This window comes from Melospiza georgiana, chromosome 1 (genome assembly GCF_028018845.1).
Source record: "Melospiza georgiana isolate bMelGeo1 chromosome 1, bMelGeo1.pri, whole genome shotgun sequence".
Taxonomy (NCBI): Eukaryota; Metazoa; Chordata; class Aves; order Passeriformes; family Passerellidae; genus Melospiza; species Melospiza georgiana.
This window is the reverse complement of record NC_080430.1, coordinates 152,137,012-152,155,001: the sequence shown is the minus strand read 5'-3', so window position 1 is coordinate 152,155,001 and position 17,990 is coordinate 152,137,012. Positions and strand designations below refer to the sequence as shown.

General features: G+C 43.1%; 1 protein-coding gene across 4 annotated transcripts in view; it reads left to right on the top strand.

Annotated features, from left to right (window-relative positions):
• TSNARE1 (t-SNARE domain containing 1) overlaps positions 1–17,990 on the top strand; it is a 469,627-nt gene that overhangs the window by 5,691 nt on the left and 445,946 nt on the right. For 3 of the 4 annotated variants that reach the window (XM_058029926.1, XM_058029901.1, XM_058029917.1), the window contains exon 2: positions 9,487–9,585. The gene's annotated coding sequence lies outside the window, so the exon portion shown is untranslated. The remainder of the gene's footprint in view (positions 1–9,486; positions 9,586–17,990) is intronic. The other variant, XM_058029909.1, reaches the window with a different exon arrangement.

The window sequence follows — 17,990 nt, the reverse complement described above, 5'->3', positions numbered from 1 at the left end:
CTCTGCTGTCCCCCCTGCTGCAAAGCCAGACATTGCAAAAATAAGATTTTTTTGAGGTTATTGAGGACTTTATTAGTCCTCCTTCTCCTCTCTGCATACATTTATTGTCATTCTGGTCTTGAGTAACTTGGCCATGTATTTTTTTCCCCTTGTAGGACTCCTCCATCATCTGGTGCATGGAGTAAACGAGTACAGGAGACAGCCGTGCTGTAGGATTTTATTCCAGAGCTGTTGCCATAGTTCTTATTTCTGTAAAATAAAACATTTTCTTCTTCCACGAGAGGCTTTGATCATGCTCATTGCTGAAACCTGTTGCTTTTTTTCCCCCATTTTTAATGAATCTTCTTGTGATGCTTCTGCGTGGAGGAGGGAGGTGCCTCCTTTGTTTTTCTACATGTGAAAAATCAGGCAGATTTGGAGGTGTTATAACCCAGATTTTTGGATTAACCCATTTCTGGGCTGCGTGAGATGCCAGAGACTCAAATATGGTATGAGGGAACTCCCAAACTTGCTATTAATGGCTGCTTTGTAAAAACTCCCATACAAAGCCAGGAGTTCTGTTTTTCTTCGTCCTTCTTCCCCAACTTTGAAATTCCCTAATTTTTTGTGAGAGGAAAAGGGGGGATGGCTTTAAGCTGAAGGAGCTGAGCAAGCAGTCTAGTGGAAAGTGTCCCTGCTCATAACAGAGGTTTGGAATGAGATAATTTTTAATAATTAAAAATTATTAATTTTTAATAATTTTCCAACTCAAACCATTCTGTGATTCTATCATTTACTGACATGTGACATCTTATGACTGTCACCACAGTCCTCATGCAGTGGTGCTGCCTGCCCAGCTCGTGTGCTCCAGTTTTTGGGGTGTCTTAGAGGAACAAAATCCTCCTGGGCTGTTCAGGGAAGATTTGGATGATGTCTCACTGGTTGTGGAATAGTCACTTCAATTTTAGATTCATTGAATCATAGAACAGTTTGGGTTGGAAGAGACCTTCAGGATCATCTCATTCCAGCTCCAGCCATGGGCAGGGACACCTTCCACCAGACCAGGCTGCTCAGAGCTCCATCCAACCTGGCTGTGGACATTCCAGGGATGGGAAATCTCAGGATCACGGGGACCAGTGGTTGCAATTCACTGTAGGTAATTGCAATTAGGTTTGAGCTGAATTATTAGCAAATGCCTTGCAGCATCCCATATCCCAGCATGGAGATGTTCACCATGCTCCAAGTTCTTCTGATTTTGGAGATAAAAATGCTGCTGTGCATCAGGAGATGGGGAGGTTGATGAGACTGCAGAAGTGCTGGGTAGCACCTTGTTTCATATAACCCTGTACGTGACAGAAATTCTTGTTGGAAGCTGCAGAGCTTCAGATTTCCCTTTGTGTGAACTGAATCAAGAGCTAAACCTTAATACAGTTTTTTACTATATTTTTCCCCACAAAAACAATTGATTTGTGATCCCTTGTGACGCAATTCGCTTTCTAGACTCTCATGAGAGCTTCCTAATTTCTAAATACCTGATTTATACAAATTTAGACATACTGTTACATAGCTAGAGATGTGATTTACCTTCCCCAAGTGTACTAAATGTCTTCTGTTCTGTGCCTGGTAATCTCCAGCTGCTCTTTACCTGAGGGCCTGTTGCTGCTGGGGTGACCCTGATGTCAGTCCCATCAAATATTCTGCTGCAGGTTGTGGATGCTCAGGGAAAAAGTATGAAAAATTAACCTTACAAAATACATATGTTATTGAATTAACAACTGATTTCTGTAATATAGTGCATAAGACTATATATATAAAACTCAAATATATATAATAATACTGGATGTGATTTTGGTTGCTTTTTTATACTGGTTTTTTTGGCCTTTGTTTTAAGGAATTTAAAATTTTAGTCTCTTCTCTGCCAAAAGTGCTGTGGGATTGATGTGGGCAGGATGAGGCCATGGTGAATACTCATAGCTGTGATCAGGGAAGTTTGTCCAACCTCTTGATCCTCCCCATCCTCTTGCTTTAAAATCCCATGCAGGTTTTAAAGCTATCCAGAGCTGCAGCAATGCTGAAAAATCAAGTCATTTTACCAAATCTACTTTTACTAATAATAAATATGGTAAAACTCTACAATAATTAAAATAGTGGTGCTTAAATTGTGTTGAGGTTACTGCATGCTAAAGGTTCAATTTCTCAGTGTCAAAGACCTTCAGCTTCCATTAACAGCAAGTGCTCAAAGATGGTAGTAGGTGGCAAAATGTGGATGTGGAAGCCTGAGAAATGCTGTCCAAAGCTTTTTGACATTTGTCTTTTAGAGAAAAACTGTGTGCTTTCCAAAGCTCTCCTAAGTTTTGATCATGCACCATGGGGAGGTTTCATAGCTATTGGTTGGTTTTTTAAAAATATAATGGGTTCTGTCCTAGTACTCAAACTGGCCCCTTGGAGAGATGTCTTAGCAAGTGGTGAAAACAGGATTGCAATATTTGTGTAAAACAGGACACCTTATAATTTGAAAAAGCAAACTGAGACTCTCACTGCAGATATTTTCCTGCTGATCATCTTCAGAGCTGAGGCAGGTGGGTTTCATAGGATTCTAGAATGGTTTGAGTTGGAAAAGACCTTCTTCCAACCCCCTGCCATGAACAGGGACACCTCCCACTATCCCAGGTTGCTCCAAACCCCATCCAACCTGGCCTTGAACACTTCCAGGGATGGGACATCCACAACTGATCTGGTTTTGTCTCCTTTTTCCCAAACATAGGGCAATCATGAGACTGGAATTCTGGTGGGTTGGGGTTTTTTTCCTCTTACGGGAATACTGCAAATTAATTGTCAAGATCCTCTTCCCTGTGCATGGAAGCCAAGGTCTGCTTTTTTATTTTATTTATTTTATTTCTATTTCTTTGCACATTGTTCAGGTGTACCTTTGTTTCCTTTCATATATAAAGATATCCCACAGGCTCTGAGGTCTTCAGGCTTGCTCTTCTCTCTTTGGACACTTCTTTTCCTACTGCACTGTGCTTGCCTTCCATTTAAAAAATAATTATAATTTAAGTGTAATCTCAGAAACAGAGTTGTGCATCCTAGTCCTGTTTGTGAGGCATTTGAGCACAGAATATAAAGAATGTGCAGAAAATAGTCTGGAGATCCTGCTGTCCCCAGGGGCACTCACTGCTCCTCTGCCTGTACTTCCTGAATTTGACCATCTCTTTTCCTTTCCTTCCTGGTGAGACCAAAAAAAAGTTTTTGAATTTTCCTTTGTGGCTGTTTTGTGGGTTTGAGATGCTGCTGGCTCCTTCAGCCCCATCAGGGTGTGAGATCCTCCTGCTGGGATGGTTTGGCTTTTGCTTCTTTCCTCCACCAGCAGAAAGGAAATTACTTTTCAAATTTTGTGGTTCTTCCTTGGTTGGGGCAATAATCCAGGTCCTTGGAAGCAAGGGGTGGCCTGCAGGGTAAGGGGATGAGTGGTTTCCACTGCTCATTTACATGCAGGTCGTAGGAGGGTTTGAGTCGGAAGGGACCTTCAAGATCGTCTTGTTCCCATCCCCCTGCTGTGAGCAGGGACACCTTCCACTAGACCAAGCTCCGTCCAATCTGGCCTGGAACAATTCCAGGCAGGTGAGTCCCTTGGTTGCTTTCCTCTGCAACAACTTGGTCTAGGGACACTTCTGGACTTGATATCCTCCTTGCTTCTCTCCCACACCCCAGAGAGGCAGCTGGTTGTCATGAGTGGATGTCATCTCGATGGACATCATCTCAAAGCCTACCAGCATCATGATAAATCCCATATTATTGGCTGGAGCAATGTCCTCTGGTGGTTCTCCACCCTCTGTTTCCATTAACTCACCATCCTGGGCAGACTGAGCCTGGATATTTTGCCTGGCTGGCTGCAAACCACTTTGCAGAGTTCTCCTGAGCAGACCAGGGTGACCTTGCACTCGCTGATTTGGTAGCCGGGCTCCGATGCCGATTCCCTATGTGGCATCTCATAAATAGCTCCAGTTTTCAGTTTCATTTCCCAGACCTGTTTACACCTTGCCAGAAATAATTACAACCTCTGAGCCTGGGGTTTGCTGGGCGAGGGGGAGGAGGGCAAGGAGAAAAACCTGCAATCCATGTTTTTTCGTGTGCTGTCGTCATCGTGGTGCTGCCAGTGGGATTGGGATCTCCCTTCTGGGGCATGAATCAGGCTGTGCTCGCATCCGCCCGGCATCGCTCCCCTTCTGTGCTTGAGAATTCTTCCCCTTCCTCTGTTCAGCATCATCTTAAATTCATATCCCAGGCGGTGCCTCCCTCACCTGCTTTATTACCTCCTAATGTGTTTTCCCAAGAATGTCTCGCACGCGGATAAACCTCTCCCGCTGCCCTTGTAAAACCAGTTCTTTCTGTGCTCTTCCTCCTCCAGCGCCTGTGCATTTTTCCTCCATCCATGCAGAGCTACTTCTCTCCTTCTTGCCATGTTTTCTTGAGCACCTTTGGAGCCTGAGCATCCTCCTGGAGAAGCGGGTGGATGCCATCACTGCCGGCTTTGCATCCGAGCCGGTGCTCGCTGTGGTCATGTGTGGAGCCGGTGGGGAAGGCAGGAATATTTTTAGCCTGCACTTCTGTGAGCTGCTCAGGGGGCCGCCCACAGCAGAGTATTAAAATAATAGCGGGGACATTGGGTAAGCTCTGCAGCAAAATGTTGATATGCAAATTGCCATCTTAAGAGCAAACCTCAAGGCGATTTTTGGCAATGCATGCAAGGCTCCAGAGCGGTGTGTTTTGAATAAAGATTACAGCAAAGGGGTTTTGCCTGGAGGCCACGCTCGTCTCATTTATTCCGAAGCTTAGCAGAGCTGGTAATTCAGTGTTGGAAGCCAACAGGGTGAAACGTATGCACCTTTAAAAAGGTATTAGATTAGCATTGGTGAAACGAAATGTCACGTCACCTCTGTAACTGAAATTTCCAGGCTTGCAGGAGCAATAAATTCGGTTGGATTTCATTTGTGAGCAGTTCCTGGGCACTGTCCAAGGAAGAGGCGGCTCTGATGGCAGCAGAGTTGGTTTGGGGGGTTTCAAGGCATTACCTGGTGAAAAAAATGAGCTTGTGCCAGCTGATTCCACACTGCTTGGACTTTTCTCTTCAACTTTGGTGGTGGATGGCTTGTCTGTTGGAAACCTTGCAGTAAGAAATCAGATCACACATTAATTCCTTATTTTTGTTGGGTTTTTTTTGGGTTTATTTTCTTGGCTATTGAGTTCATGTTGGCACTACTAGGAAGGAAACAGCAGTAAATTTGTGGTATATTAGAACAGTTTGAGTTGGAAGGGATCTGAAAGATCATTTTGTTCTGACCCTCTGCTGTGTGCAGGGATGCCTTCCAGTAGACCAGGTTGCTCCAAGCCCTGTCCAGCCTGGCTTTGGACACTTCCAGGGATGGAGCAGCCACATTGACATTTATGTCATGTCAAGCTTCCCATCCACCAATATCCCCAAGTCCTTCCTTTCCTCAGGGCTTTTCTCAACAGAGGATTTGAATTCTTTCATTTATTCCAGTTCTTGAGGAGCAAGGATGAAATTGTAGGTGTTTTCATTATTTTTTGTTTCCTTCACCCATCAATGCCCCAGCATTGATAGGTAAAGGAAAAGTTCATGTCACAACAAATATATTGCTTTAGAATTGAAAAGTGGCAGTAAATTAAAACAACATGTGAGTTTTGGTGGTTTTTTGAATTTTTTCATTCTTGAAGACTGTTACAAATCCATCCCTTTTAGAGGGTGGAGAGAGATGATTTTGAGTGGGAATAAAAGTAGTTGGTAGCTATTTTTTCTCACTTTGAATGAAGCATGGAAGAACCAGGTGGCTGAGACTCTGTGGGAACACATTCTGACTTTGATACAAGTTTGTGTTGATCAGATCTTAGTTCACTTGTATCTTTTTACTTTAATTACGTGTTCCAACACCATGAGACTTTTAAATATCAGATTTTGAGAATGTTCTCTGCCAAAACTGCACGCTTTAAGTGCAGATCCTGTTGGCAGGCATCTTAGGAGCTGTTGACTTCCCTCTTTTGTAACCTCATCCTCTCTTGCCGAGTTTTTTTTCCTCCTTAAAATTCTAACATCATTTGATAAAATCGCCAAGCTCATGGGTGTGTAGCCCTGTGAAGATCACTGTGTCCTGCCTGCATCCCAACAGAACCAAGTGAGAACAAGAACAACATCTTTGGAGTTTGGTTCAGGCACATCTTGCTTGGATCTTGTTTGTGTCTGTCCTTTGGTGCATCCTGCCTCTCCCTGGCCTTAAACACAAGATGCTGGTTTAGTCTTCTCATGCTGCCTTGTGCCTTGATGAGATATTGATTCTTCCCTTCAAGGTGATGAAACTCTGCTCCTGACTTTGAAATGCTCCAGGTCTCCACCTCTCCATTATTGTTCCTTCTTGATTATTTCATTTGCAGGAATGTTCTTAATTTTCCCTGAAGCTTGTTTTTTGGTGGTGTATCAGGGAACATCACAGCTGACTGTCATGCCAGTGTTTTTGTCTTTCCAGATTGTGTTTCCTGAAATTTCCCATCAAATCTGTGTTCAACTCCTTCTGCGTTCAGTCTCCTATTTTAAGGTCTTTATTGCAGGAATTATCTCCGTAGTCTGTATTTATACAACATTTCATGTGATGCAGATGTGATTCCAAAGGGGTGCCTTTGATAATACCTTTAAAATTGTCGTCTTAGTAGTTAAAAATCTTGAGAATGCTGTCATCTTACATAAGCATATTTATTTATATAGGTCAGAGACAAAAATTAAGACATATTAAGACATTGTAGATGTTAATACTTAAAAATAAAATTCAAATAATTAAAATATACATGTATTTTTTTATGGCCCTACCTTAGTTCCTTTGGTAGTTACGACACCAGCTGCTTTCTGTGGGGCAGCTGAAATGCTGAACTCTGATCTCAGCAGATAGGAAATATTTTTGTAAAGCTGTGCATTTAGACTAATTCTGCCTGCCGTAGAATGTGCTGAGGATTTGTGATCCTCAGCAAGCATTTGACAGATCTTAACTAGATCTGCTCTGTCTTGTCAATCAAAATTAAACGCCCACCTCACTCCTTCCTACTTTCTCTCCCTTCCAGCCTTTTTATTTAGGTTGGTCATTAAAATTGCTCATAACCATAGAAACGAGGAAAACCCGCCCCTTACTTTCCAGAGCCTCAGAGTGATATTCCTGTACTGACATCATGTGAGTTACATACACGATGGCTTAAAAAAAAACCCCAAAACCTGCAGGTGGGCAGAGTTGTCATTAATTCCTCCCTATAATGGAATTGTCCCAGTGGATGCCAAGCAAGGATCACATCCCTCTTGCATTCCTGTATGGAGAATGCAAAAGGGACACAAAGGAGAGGCCCTGCTGAGGAAAAACCGCCAGAAAAAGATTGAATTGGAGAAGAAAACATCAATTCGGGGGATGGAACTGGTGGGAGGATGAGATAAGGAGAAGATGGATGGGCAAGAAGTCTCATGTGCAATGCGGGGTGGTTTTGATCATTCCAGTATTGGTTTCCATCCTCCTAGGGCTGCCCTGGGTGCTTTGGGAGAGGGGCATAATGATATTTCTGGGAAATTGGACCACCAAGTTTCTACACTTAAGGACCTGAATCCACACTTGGCAGGATGGGGTGTGCCATGGCTTAGCTTGTTCTGGAAAATTGCAATGACCACTGGTTTTTTGCTTGTACAGGCAGTTTAAAAATGCTTGTCCCAAGCATGTCCCAAACCTTGTCCCAAGGCTATGTGAAGGTGATAAAAACTCCTACCTAGCATCCAGGAACATCCTGAGATTTCAGTGCTGGACTCTGTGTGCTGCACAAATAATTCTGTTTTCATTTGGAGCAGAAGTGCCTCAGTTTGAGACAAATTTTGTCATTTATTTCTCCCCGCCTTCAATTGCAATAAATCATATGTAGGAAAGTCTCCAGGATGGAGATGTGGATTGTTCCTGAATTACTTGGATGTAAAAGTTTCACCACTCCTTTAATCTGAAGGCTTGTCTCTTGGGAAGAGGAATTCTGACCTTTGGCCAGAGAAATAACAAGGATGAAGTGTTGTGTGATGTGGCATGACAAGGTGCTGCTGAGCAACATCTTAAAATTTAAAGGTCTTCCTTATTTACCCTGTCTTTGAAAGCTGGTTCTGGATACTGCACTTTAACTTAAAGGCTCTTAATCATTATTTTTTCCCCGTGTTTTGGAGGTGTTGGCTTTTGAGGGTGTTGAAGTCGATTGTGTAATCAAAGAGGAGGAAAGGGTAATTGGATGGTTTTTCGAAGGGTAGAAAAACTCAAGGCAGGAGCTCCTTTGGCATCCTCTGCTGCTCTCTTTGGCCCTGATGTCATCCTATGTGATTTTACTTCACCATTCCATCATAAGGAGGGATCAGAAGGCTTTCATGGTTAGTCTGGAAGTCTGTCTCCTGTGTGGTGATGCTCCTCCTGCTTAAAACAAGCCAAAATATCAGCATTTTCATTAAAACACTTTCTTTGAGGAATAATTGGTGTAAAAAGTCTGTACTGTTTTTATTTCAGTACTTTGCCCAGTGTATAAGTGCCTCTACCTGAGTTGCCTAAGCCCTTCTTTTTCCTCTTTTCTCTTTTACTTTTTATTAAAACATAACAAACTGCATTAAAAGTGTCTTAAATTCCCTCTGGAGCATTAGTTTCCAAATTTGGGCAAAAAAGCCCCACAAACAGTTGTGAAAGTGTGTGTGTGGGAAATGAGTTTATGATATCATTACAGTCTCCAGAGTTATCTGAATTTCTGGATTCTTATGGTTGCTGTTCCTGATGAGAGGAAATGGCCTCAAGTTGCACCAGGGGAGGTTTGGATTGGATATAAGAAAAATTTCTTCACTGAAAGCATGGTCAAGCATTGGGCAGAGTGCTGGGGAAAGTGGTGGAATCACCATCCCTGAAAATGTTCAAAAGTCCAGTGCTGGGTCCACTTGGTTGTCTCAGTGGTGTGGTTCTCTCTCAGCAATCCCTATATTTGTATGGGCTTTCTTTTTGTAGAAAATGCTGTAAAAATGTACTAAAAACATCATAAAACCAGTTTAACTGGCTAATACTGACTATAAAATATGACATGCTAAACAGGGGGAAATGACAATAATGTGCAGACAAGTTGCAGAAAATGAAAATTACTTACTGTGTTTCACTAGGCATCCCCTAAAGTTTGCAACCTGAAATGAAAAGGAAGAAATGTTCTTTTGTTTCCTTTTTTTTTGGTGTGTGTGTTCCATTGTCAACATTGTGTAGGCCAAAAGCAAAGCTTGCCTAATATATGGATATGTTTAACAAATTCACAGGGTGTGAAAACTCCCAGTTGAATCTAAAGATACAGCTAAAACCTCAGTCTTGGGAATCCCTGAGCTTCAGGCTGAGGGAAACAGAGCAGATGAAAGTCTATTTGTGCTTTTCACATCTGATTTTCTTTTTATTTTCCCTTTTATCTAAACAGGAACAATACTGCTGAGCTGGGCCTTGGGTCCATTGGGTTATCGCTGCCAAGTTCCCAACAAGTGGCTCTGCAGCACAGCGGAATAAAATTGTGAGTGAGGTAATGTTTGCTGCTTTCTTTCCTTGATAATCCTTCTCATTTCATTTTTTATTCTTTGATTTTGGTTGGTTTTCTCCACATCCTTTCATCTCACCGGAGGTGATGCTGCGTGTTGTAGGGGAGTAGGGGTGTAGGAATGCTGTGGGCTTTGCTCTTGCAGATGTTCACCTCTGGATCACATTTTCTGCTCTTGCAGTGGTTTCTTTGTTTTAACTGGTTACCACTGGGTGATCTCCATCCAGATTTTCCCTCTGACCTCTGATCTTGGCTGTACATTAAGCTCTGGGATGCCCCCTGCTCATGGAATGTTGACTTTGAGCTGGGCTTTCTGGCCAAAGCCAGAGTTGCTGGGTGTTCTCTGCTAGGAACAGATGGTCAGTGAAAGTTCCATTTTTCAAGGTGCAGCAGACTGTGTCTGTAAAGCCTATGGAGTTCTTTAACAGCAATAACAGTTTTCTTAAACTGCATCTGGTTTTCCCACCTGGAATATCGTTAACGGTAATTTGTATCATGGCTGGAATGGTTGTTTCATGGGCTCCGGCTTAATAGGAGGAAATAAGTATTTTCTTGGGTATTTTTGGTTTAGTGTCTGTTTTTTTCCTTGTTAGGATGTTATAACAGAATTAGTAAAATGAGTGGATTCTGATATATCTAAAATGATATATCTAAAATGATTCTGATATATCTAAAATGGATATATTTATCTGAATTGATTGGTTATCTTGCATGAAGAAACTGAAGATACTGAAGAAATTTGAAACAAATCCTAAAAAGGGTTTTCTAAATTTTTAAAATATTTTTCATTTCTTTACTCCTGTTTTCCACAGCCCTTGGAGCATTGGCTTGTTCCAGCCCCAACTCATACACAGAGCTGAAGAGATTTTGTAACATTCAGTAAATAATATGCATAAATTGTGCCCATTAGCGTTCTGAGTAATTACCAACAACAGAGTAAATTCGAGGTTAATGAGATTAACGGGGCAGAGGAAGGAAAGCTCTGAGTGCCCCTCCCGGTGGCCCCGGAGCCCAGGGTGGCCCCGTTTCTGTTGACAAGCCCAGCATGGCTGGAGCTGCAGCAGCGATTTTGCTGCTGTTCCCCAAACAGAGCCTAATGAGTTCCTACTGCTGGCACTCTGCTTTAAATGCTGGATAATGTTATTAAATCCCACTCCTTGTGAGGTTTGTTTTTAATAGTTGTGTTTAATTGTTTTGTTTTTCCCCCTGTTTGCTCTGGTTCTGGGGATCAGTAATAAGGTGCCTGGTTAGCCCTTATTCTCTGACATCTTCTCCCAGACATCTGGTACCCTCCTGGATGTCTCCTCAAAGCCACAAGAGGAATTGACCAAAGTCTTTTCATGTTACTGTCAGAATATTGTACTCAGAAGTACTTTGAGATTAACCCTTGTTTTCTTATCCTAAGATCCATCCTGACTTGATTTTATTTGTCCTGTGCCTTTTTCCCTCTAAGAGCTCTTCATTACATGCTCTCCAGTAAGTCTAGCAGGGACAGAAAGTCCAATTTCCAAGCAAAACATTTTTATTTTTCTACTCTAGTATCCCTCAAACCCTCTCTCTTTTCCAGGTTAGTGGGTTTTCTGCTCTCTGTCCATCATCTTCCAGCATCCTCTGGCAGTCTTCAATGTTTTATCAATGTCACTACCTCAGAATTGTTTATTTGATTTTTCTCCACCCAAAACTGCATCTGCGTGGTTCCCTCGAAGCTCTGGGCACCGACTCCCCTTGCTGGTCACGTCACAAACTGCAACCTATTTTTTTTCTGTTTTAAATGAAAATGCCTTACCCAGAGACCTATTTCGTTTACTCAAGATAAATGTTGTACTTATGACTCTGGTTTTTCTTGTTCCGGCAGTTCTGATTAAACCATGAACTTTCCATGTAAACAATTCAGGTAGAATAGGTGCACTGCACATTGCCTAAATGAATTATTCACCTCTTAGCTTTGGTTTTCATTTCTTGGTTATTCGTTTTTCTTTTTCGTGTGGGCTTATTTTTTAGATTTATTTTATTATTGCAAGTTGTTCTCCTCCTGTTTCAATTGTGTAGTGCAGTGATTTCTCTCTCCTCTCAGTTCTTTCACGTTTTGTTGTGAGGTTGACTGGTTAAGGGATCAAAAATACACATAGTGTTTTCCTCTACCCTTCCAGTTGTAGGGAATGATGAGGAGGAAGCAGGAAGATCCAGCAGATCAATACCAGGCCCTGAGCCTGGTATCACCAGCAGATATTTGGGTTTTCTTATGGGATGCTGTGTGAGTGAGGCCCTTTGTTCTGCTGTCTCATGCAGGTAGGGGAAGGAGATCCCTGCAGCAGCAAAGGCAGCGGGGTTATTGATGTGTTTGAAACCATGAGAATGGCTGTGTAGGAATTAGGGCTCCTTCCCCAAAAAGAGATATGGGAACAATAGCCCAGCTGGAGTGCACCTGCACCACAGCATGGGCAACAAACAGAGGGAGCTGGAAGACCCTGTGCAGCAGGAAAAATATGGCACAGTTGCCATGAGGGGAACATGGTGGGATGAGTCCCACAGCTGGAGGGACAGGGAGCAGAACGAAGGCACCATAATCCAAGGGGAAATGGTCAGGGACCTGCTGTGCCACTTGGGCCACCACAAGTTCTCTGGGGCCACATAGGGTCACAGAATCACAGAATAGCTTGTGTTGGAAGGAATACTAAAGATCATCCAGTTCCACCCCCCCTGCCATGAGCAGGTGCAAAAAGCAGGGACATTTCCCACTGTCCCAGGTTGCTCCAAGCCCCATCCTGGCCTTGAACACTTCCAGGGATGGGGCATCCACAGCTTCTCTGGATAACCTGTGCCAATGTTTCTCCACCCTCAGTATGAAAAATTTCTTCCTTAGAACCTATGATGATGAGGTTTTGATAGGAACAACTCCTCCCCTCTCCTTTGCAGACATGATAAAGGACATTTTGAGGGAGGGTAAAGTAGATACTGAGTTTTTTTGATGGGGTGATCTCTCTTCCTGTTCCCCTGCTCCCCATTGGTAACTGGGGGAGCAGTTGATCTGAGTGTTGTCTCTCCATGCCAAGGCCATGATTCCCATTGCTGGTCAGCCTGTGGGGAAATCCTGCTGGTGCTTCCAGATGTTGCAATGCAGCTGGACAGAGAGGTTGCTGAGCTCCAGGACAGAGAGACCTCCATAAGTCAAGAAACATGTTAAATCGTAACATCTTAAATGGCCATAGTTTCATTGGGATATTTCTGCAAATAGAAATGTGATGGAAACAGAAAATGTGTGTGTGTGAGTGCAAGGGAGGGACTTGCACGTATTTCTGTGTGAGGGCAGGGGAAACGACTCAGCTTGCTGCAGCTTGTTGCTAATATTTGTGTCTGAGTGCTTAAATTTCACAAGAGATATTAAGACTTGAGAAATGTGTTTTGCTGCCTTGTAAGTGTATGATTAAACCTTCATCATTTTCTTCCTTTTCACTGTGGGAATCTTTAAGTCGTTATGCTTGTTTTCTTCAGGCATCATACTGAAAGCAAAGAGTGGCGTTGTTATTTATTTATTTTTTGGAACGTGCTCCTCTCTGCCTGTTTTATGCAAAAGCACTTTAATTGATCTTTCAGACAGTCAAGAAGAGGACAAAGAAGAAAATATTTAATGCAGCGTATAATTCTTTCTGGTTTTGCCTCAAAATAAAAAGCCACTTTGCAGGGATTTATGTATCTAAACACGTTTTATGTAGATGGAACAGCTACATTTTATCTGCCTACTGCAGGAGGTTGATGCAAAGAAATGCCTTGATCAAGGGTTTGAACTGGTTCTGGGTAACTCCCAAACTGTTCCAGTTGTGAACACATTGCCACCTTGATTACAATTGTTGCATCTTTCTATATTTGTGATTTCCTTGACTATTTTAATTTAATCTTTTTGAACATTAAAAATGAAAATGATGCAGGTCCTTTCCTTGCTGTGCTGTACTGAAGCGCAGTAACATCCCATCCAACCAGGAGTCCCTTCCATGCATTTTGCAGCTCCAGGATGCTTTGGATGAGGTGAGAGGACTGTGGCTTCTCTTTAATTCTCCTGCTGCATCCAGAGCTTAGTCAAGCCTGGCACTTGAACACAGATTGCCTGAACTGCAAAGCATCACTTCAGTGTCACCACCTGCCTTCTGTCTATTTTAGGTGAAACAACTGCAGGGATTCGATGCTGTTGTTTGCTTCCCTTCAAGGTTTGAAGGCTGAACATCTTCAATGCTGGTGGAGTCAGGAGTATTTATGGGCTGGAATCACCTTGCTTTGGCTCTGTTGTAGTCAAAGGTCAAATTTAAATAGTGTGTGTCAGGTCCTGCTCCGTGTTTGTGATTTGTTGTGGCTGAGATGTGGAATGTGCACACGAGTTAATGCACACTTCTGTACTGCACACTTCAATGCTAAAGATTTCTGGGCATATCTGGACATGGCCTGCAAGAGTCAGCTGAGAGACTGCCTGAAAGCTCTCCCTGAAATAGTGAGCTGGGAACACTGAAATGGGGGCCATGGGCTTGTTGTCACCCTCATGTGCTGGAGATTTTGTCCATTTAATTGAGTTAAAATACTTGGAAGAGATTCATCTTTTTAGAAGTTGTGTCAATGCCTTGAATGTCTCGAGTAAGTGAAAATCCCTTATTGAAATAGCTTTTTGATAGTTTGGAGGTTTTCAGCAGCATTCATTTGAAATATGCCTTGTGCCTTGACTTAAGAGGGCATTTTCAATATATTTTTGGGTTTCTTTTATTTAATATTAAGCTTGAGAAAGAATAGCCCCTGTCAGCCACCCTCCCCGCCAAAAAGAAGGATGAGTAAAAGCAGGAAATAAGCAAGAGGAGCTTGTCATTAAACCTAAATCCACTTACAAACATCTAGTAAAAAGGCATCTTTAGAGGCTCGTTCTGTATTTTTATTGCAAGGATGGTGTTATACTGCTGTATATATCAGAGGACTGGGTAACAGCACGTCCTCTGTCTTCAACAACTGCTTAGAGCTGTAGGTTTTTGTGCTCAAGCCGATGAATATTTTAGCTTGATGTCTCCAAGGGTAAAATGAAGGAGTAGCTGCTCTGAGGGATTAATACAGAGTGAATTAGATGTTTGTAAAAGGCATTAAAAGTTGCAGTGGCTGTGTTGAATCCCAGCATTGGAAATGTGAAGCGAGATGCAGTGGTGCATCCCCCTGCTGCAGAGGGACATCCATCTGGATTGCAGGATGAAAACATCTGGTTTTTTTTGTTAGTTGGTGCTTAGATGACATGAAAAAAGGGGGAAAAAGCTTACTCCCCACTCCCTCTCCTCTTTCCCAGTATCAATCATAAAAATAGTTGTAAGAAACCTCAGGGATGTTGCTTCTATTTTCCCTCACAGTTTCAGCCAGCACCACAGGCCAAGTGCTTGTGGGTACCACAAGGATGATGTTTCTTGACCCCAGAAGCTGCATCCCGACTTTTTCTCCCTATCAGCTATAAGGCAGGAATATACAGCCCAGTGGGCAAGGAGATGCCCAAGGAATAGCTCACAATAGTGGGTGGTGGTGTCCTCTGAATGTCCTGCTCCTACAGCATCACCGGGATGGGAGCCAGGCACCATCTTTGACACAGGTGGACACTAACTGGAGGTATTGAGACCTGTTTTCCCACTGCCAGGGTTATTCTGGAGCCCCAGCAATGCTTGGAGCAGCACAGCCCTCGTTCTGCTGGTCGGGCTCAGGGCTGGTTATTTTGCCACCTTCTCAGAAATCGCTGTCAACTCAGCTCGCTTTTTTTAGAAATGTGCTTTCATCATTTGTGATCCGAAAGGCTCTCCTGCAATGGAGGAGGTTTGGGCTGTTATTTTTAACTGAATGTTTCATTGATCTCATTTACAGCACTCGCTGCTGGTCCCTGTGTTAGCAAGAGAGCAGAGAGGCAGCCGTGGTGTGGGACAGGGAGGGAGTGCTGTGGGGAGGTCTTGAGTTCCCTCCCTTGTCAGAGCTAATTCATCACAGAGCTGCAGCCTAAAGATGACTTTTTGCATAATTTCAGGCCAGTAAAAGTCAGGGCTCCACTGTCTTGTAGGTGAATTCATGGATTTCAGCCCTGTCCAACATTTTGGCCTCGGTGTCTTTAAGCCAACACCAGAGTCTGATGCATTACAAACAAAACCCCACCAAGAATAATTAAAAAAAAGATTAGATTTTGGATAGACAAGATGCAGTTTCAGCTCTCATGAAGCAGCTTGTGCTTTCTCTTAGGTTAAATTAATCTTGCTGCATTCCCAGCTGAAGAGTTTGAGTTTCAGCTACTGGCACATGGTGGGACCTTGGCTGATGTGGGAGGATGGTGGGTGGTTTGTTTCTTCTGGGCACTGTCATTCTCTCCTGGAGAAATGGAGGCTCACCTTATCACTCTCCACAACTGCCTGGAAAGAGATTATAGTGAGGTGGGTGTCAGTCTCTTCTCCCAGGTGACAAGTGACAGCATGAGAGTAAATGGCCTAAAGTTTAGGGGAGGTTTAGATTGGATTTTAGGAAAAGCTTCTTCACTGCCAGGGTTGTTAAGCATTAGCAAAGGTTGCTCAGGGAAGTGGTAGAGTCACCATCCCTGGAAGTGTTCAAAAAACGTGGATATAGCACTTGAGGATGTGTTTTAGTGGTGAACATGGTGGTGGTGCTGGGTTAATGGTTGGACTGAATGATCTTGGAGGTCTTTTTCAACCTTAATGATTTTCTGGTTGTCTGTGATGTGGAGAACAAAGCCTTCATGGAGTGTAAATGGGAGCTGGGAGCACCTGAAACCTTCAATGACAGGTTTGAGTGTTCACCTCAGTCCTAACCAAGTGTGTAAATAAAGCTGAAAGCCTCAGGAGTGGGTGATTTTTCTACTTGATGAGCCAGAAAATTAAATACAAACAGAATATCTGGGGCCTGGGTCTAAAAGTAAGAGCAGATGAGCACTACTGGATTGTTTACAGAAATATTTTTTTACTTTTTTGATAGTTTGAAGTCTCTCACTTCCTTTAAGGCTTTCTTCTGTCGGTGTCTTTCTGCCTCTTCCGCTGAAGTAGGTTGGTTGAGTTAATCACATCAGAGGGAAAAAATACAGGTCACTGATTTTCTCCTCCACCCAACCATCAATGTACGTATTCACCAAGCACGTAAGGACTTAATATCTCAGTGTCCTCAAGGAAAACTCAGGCAAATTCACTGACTATCTATTTTTTTGGTATCACACAGTCAATCAGTTAACATGTGTCCAGGTCTAGATCATCCATGTGGGTTGTTTGCTGCCTCTCTGGGGGCTTTGGAGAACAAATTGGGGCATGGATGAGTCCTGAAGCTGAGGAGAGGAGTGTCCATGGATGCAGGGAGGGTGTGGAGAGGTTGTGAGAGAAGCATCATGAGGATATGGAGTAGGAGAACAGGGGTTGTCATGGCAGGAAGTTTTTTGTAGGGGACATAGGTGGGGATTCGCTGTTGGTTTCTGCAGTCCTCAGTTTATGCACAAAAGGGATGTGTGGGTTTATCACTACTAAGCCTTGTGTTGACAAAAAAAAAAAGAGTAGAAGAGATATCTTTTTTTTCAATATGTTCTGAAACATTTAGGACATTGTCCATAATCTTCCTGATGCAAAATAACTGAATTATTTAGCATTCCATATATTTGGTGTATGCGCTCTCCTCCCCTAGAACTGATGAGTATGTCAAGGAACTCAATTATGAAAAGTAGGACCTCTGTGAGGTCAGGGTGACTACCTGTGTTTTAGAGATCCTCAGGTGTTTCAAGGCAAATGTGTTCATGTGGATAGTCCAAATTTAGAAAGGAAAGTAGGGTGAGATTCAGCCTGTCCTGCTACGTTGAGCTTCTTCATATATTTACAGAATCACAGAATATTCAAGGTTGGAAGGGACCTCTGGAGTTCATCCCATCCAATCCCCTGCCAAGGCAAGGTGATGCAGGAACACATCCAGGTGGGTTTGGAATGTCTCCAGAGAGGGAGAATCCATGCCCTCCGTGGGCTGCTGTTTCACCCTCTGTGAAAAGAAGTTCTTCCTTGGGTTGAGGTGGAACTTGCTGTGTTTTACTTTATTGCCATTGACCTTGTCCTGTTGCTGAGCACTATAAAAAGAGGCTGAAACCATCCTCTTGGCTCCTGCCTTGGAGATATTTGTGTGGATTGATGAGATTCTCCTCTCAGTCTTCTCCAGACTAACCAGGCCTGGCTCCCACAGTGTCTCCTCACAAGAAAGACCTTTCTCCCAGGTGGACTTTGAACCATGGAGAATCCACTGAATCCAGTTGACTGCTGATAACCTAGAACTGTAGAACCTTGGGTTGGAAGGGATGTCAAAGAGCATCCCATTCCAACCCACAGCCATGGACAGGGAACCTTCCACTAAACCAGGCTACA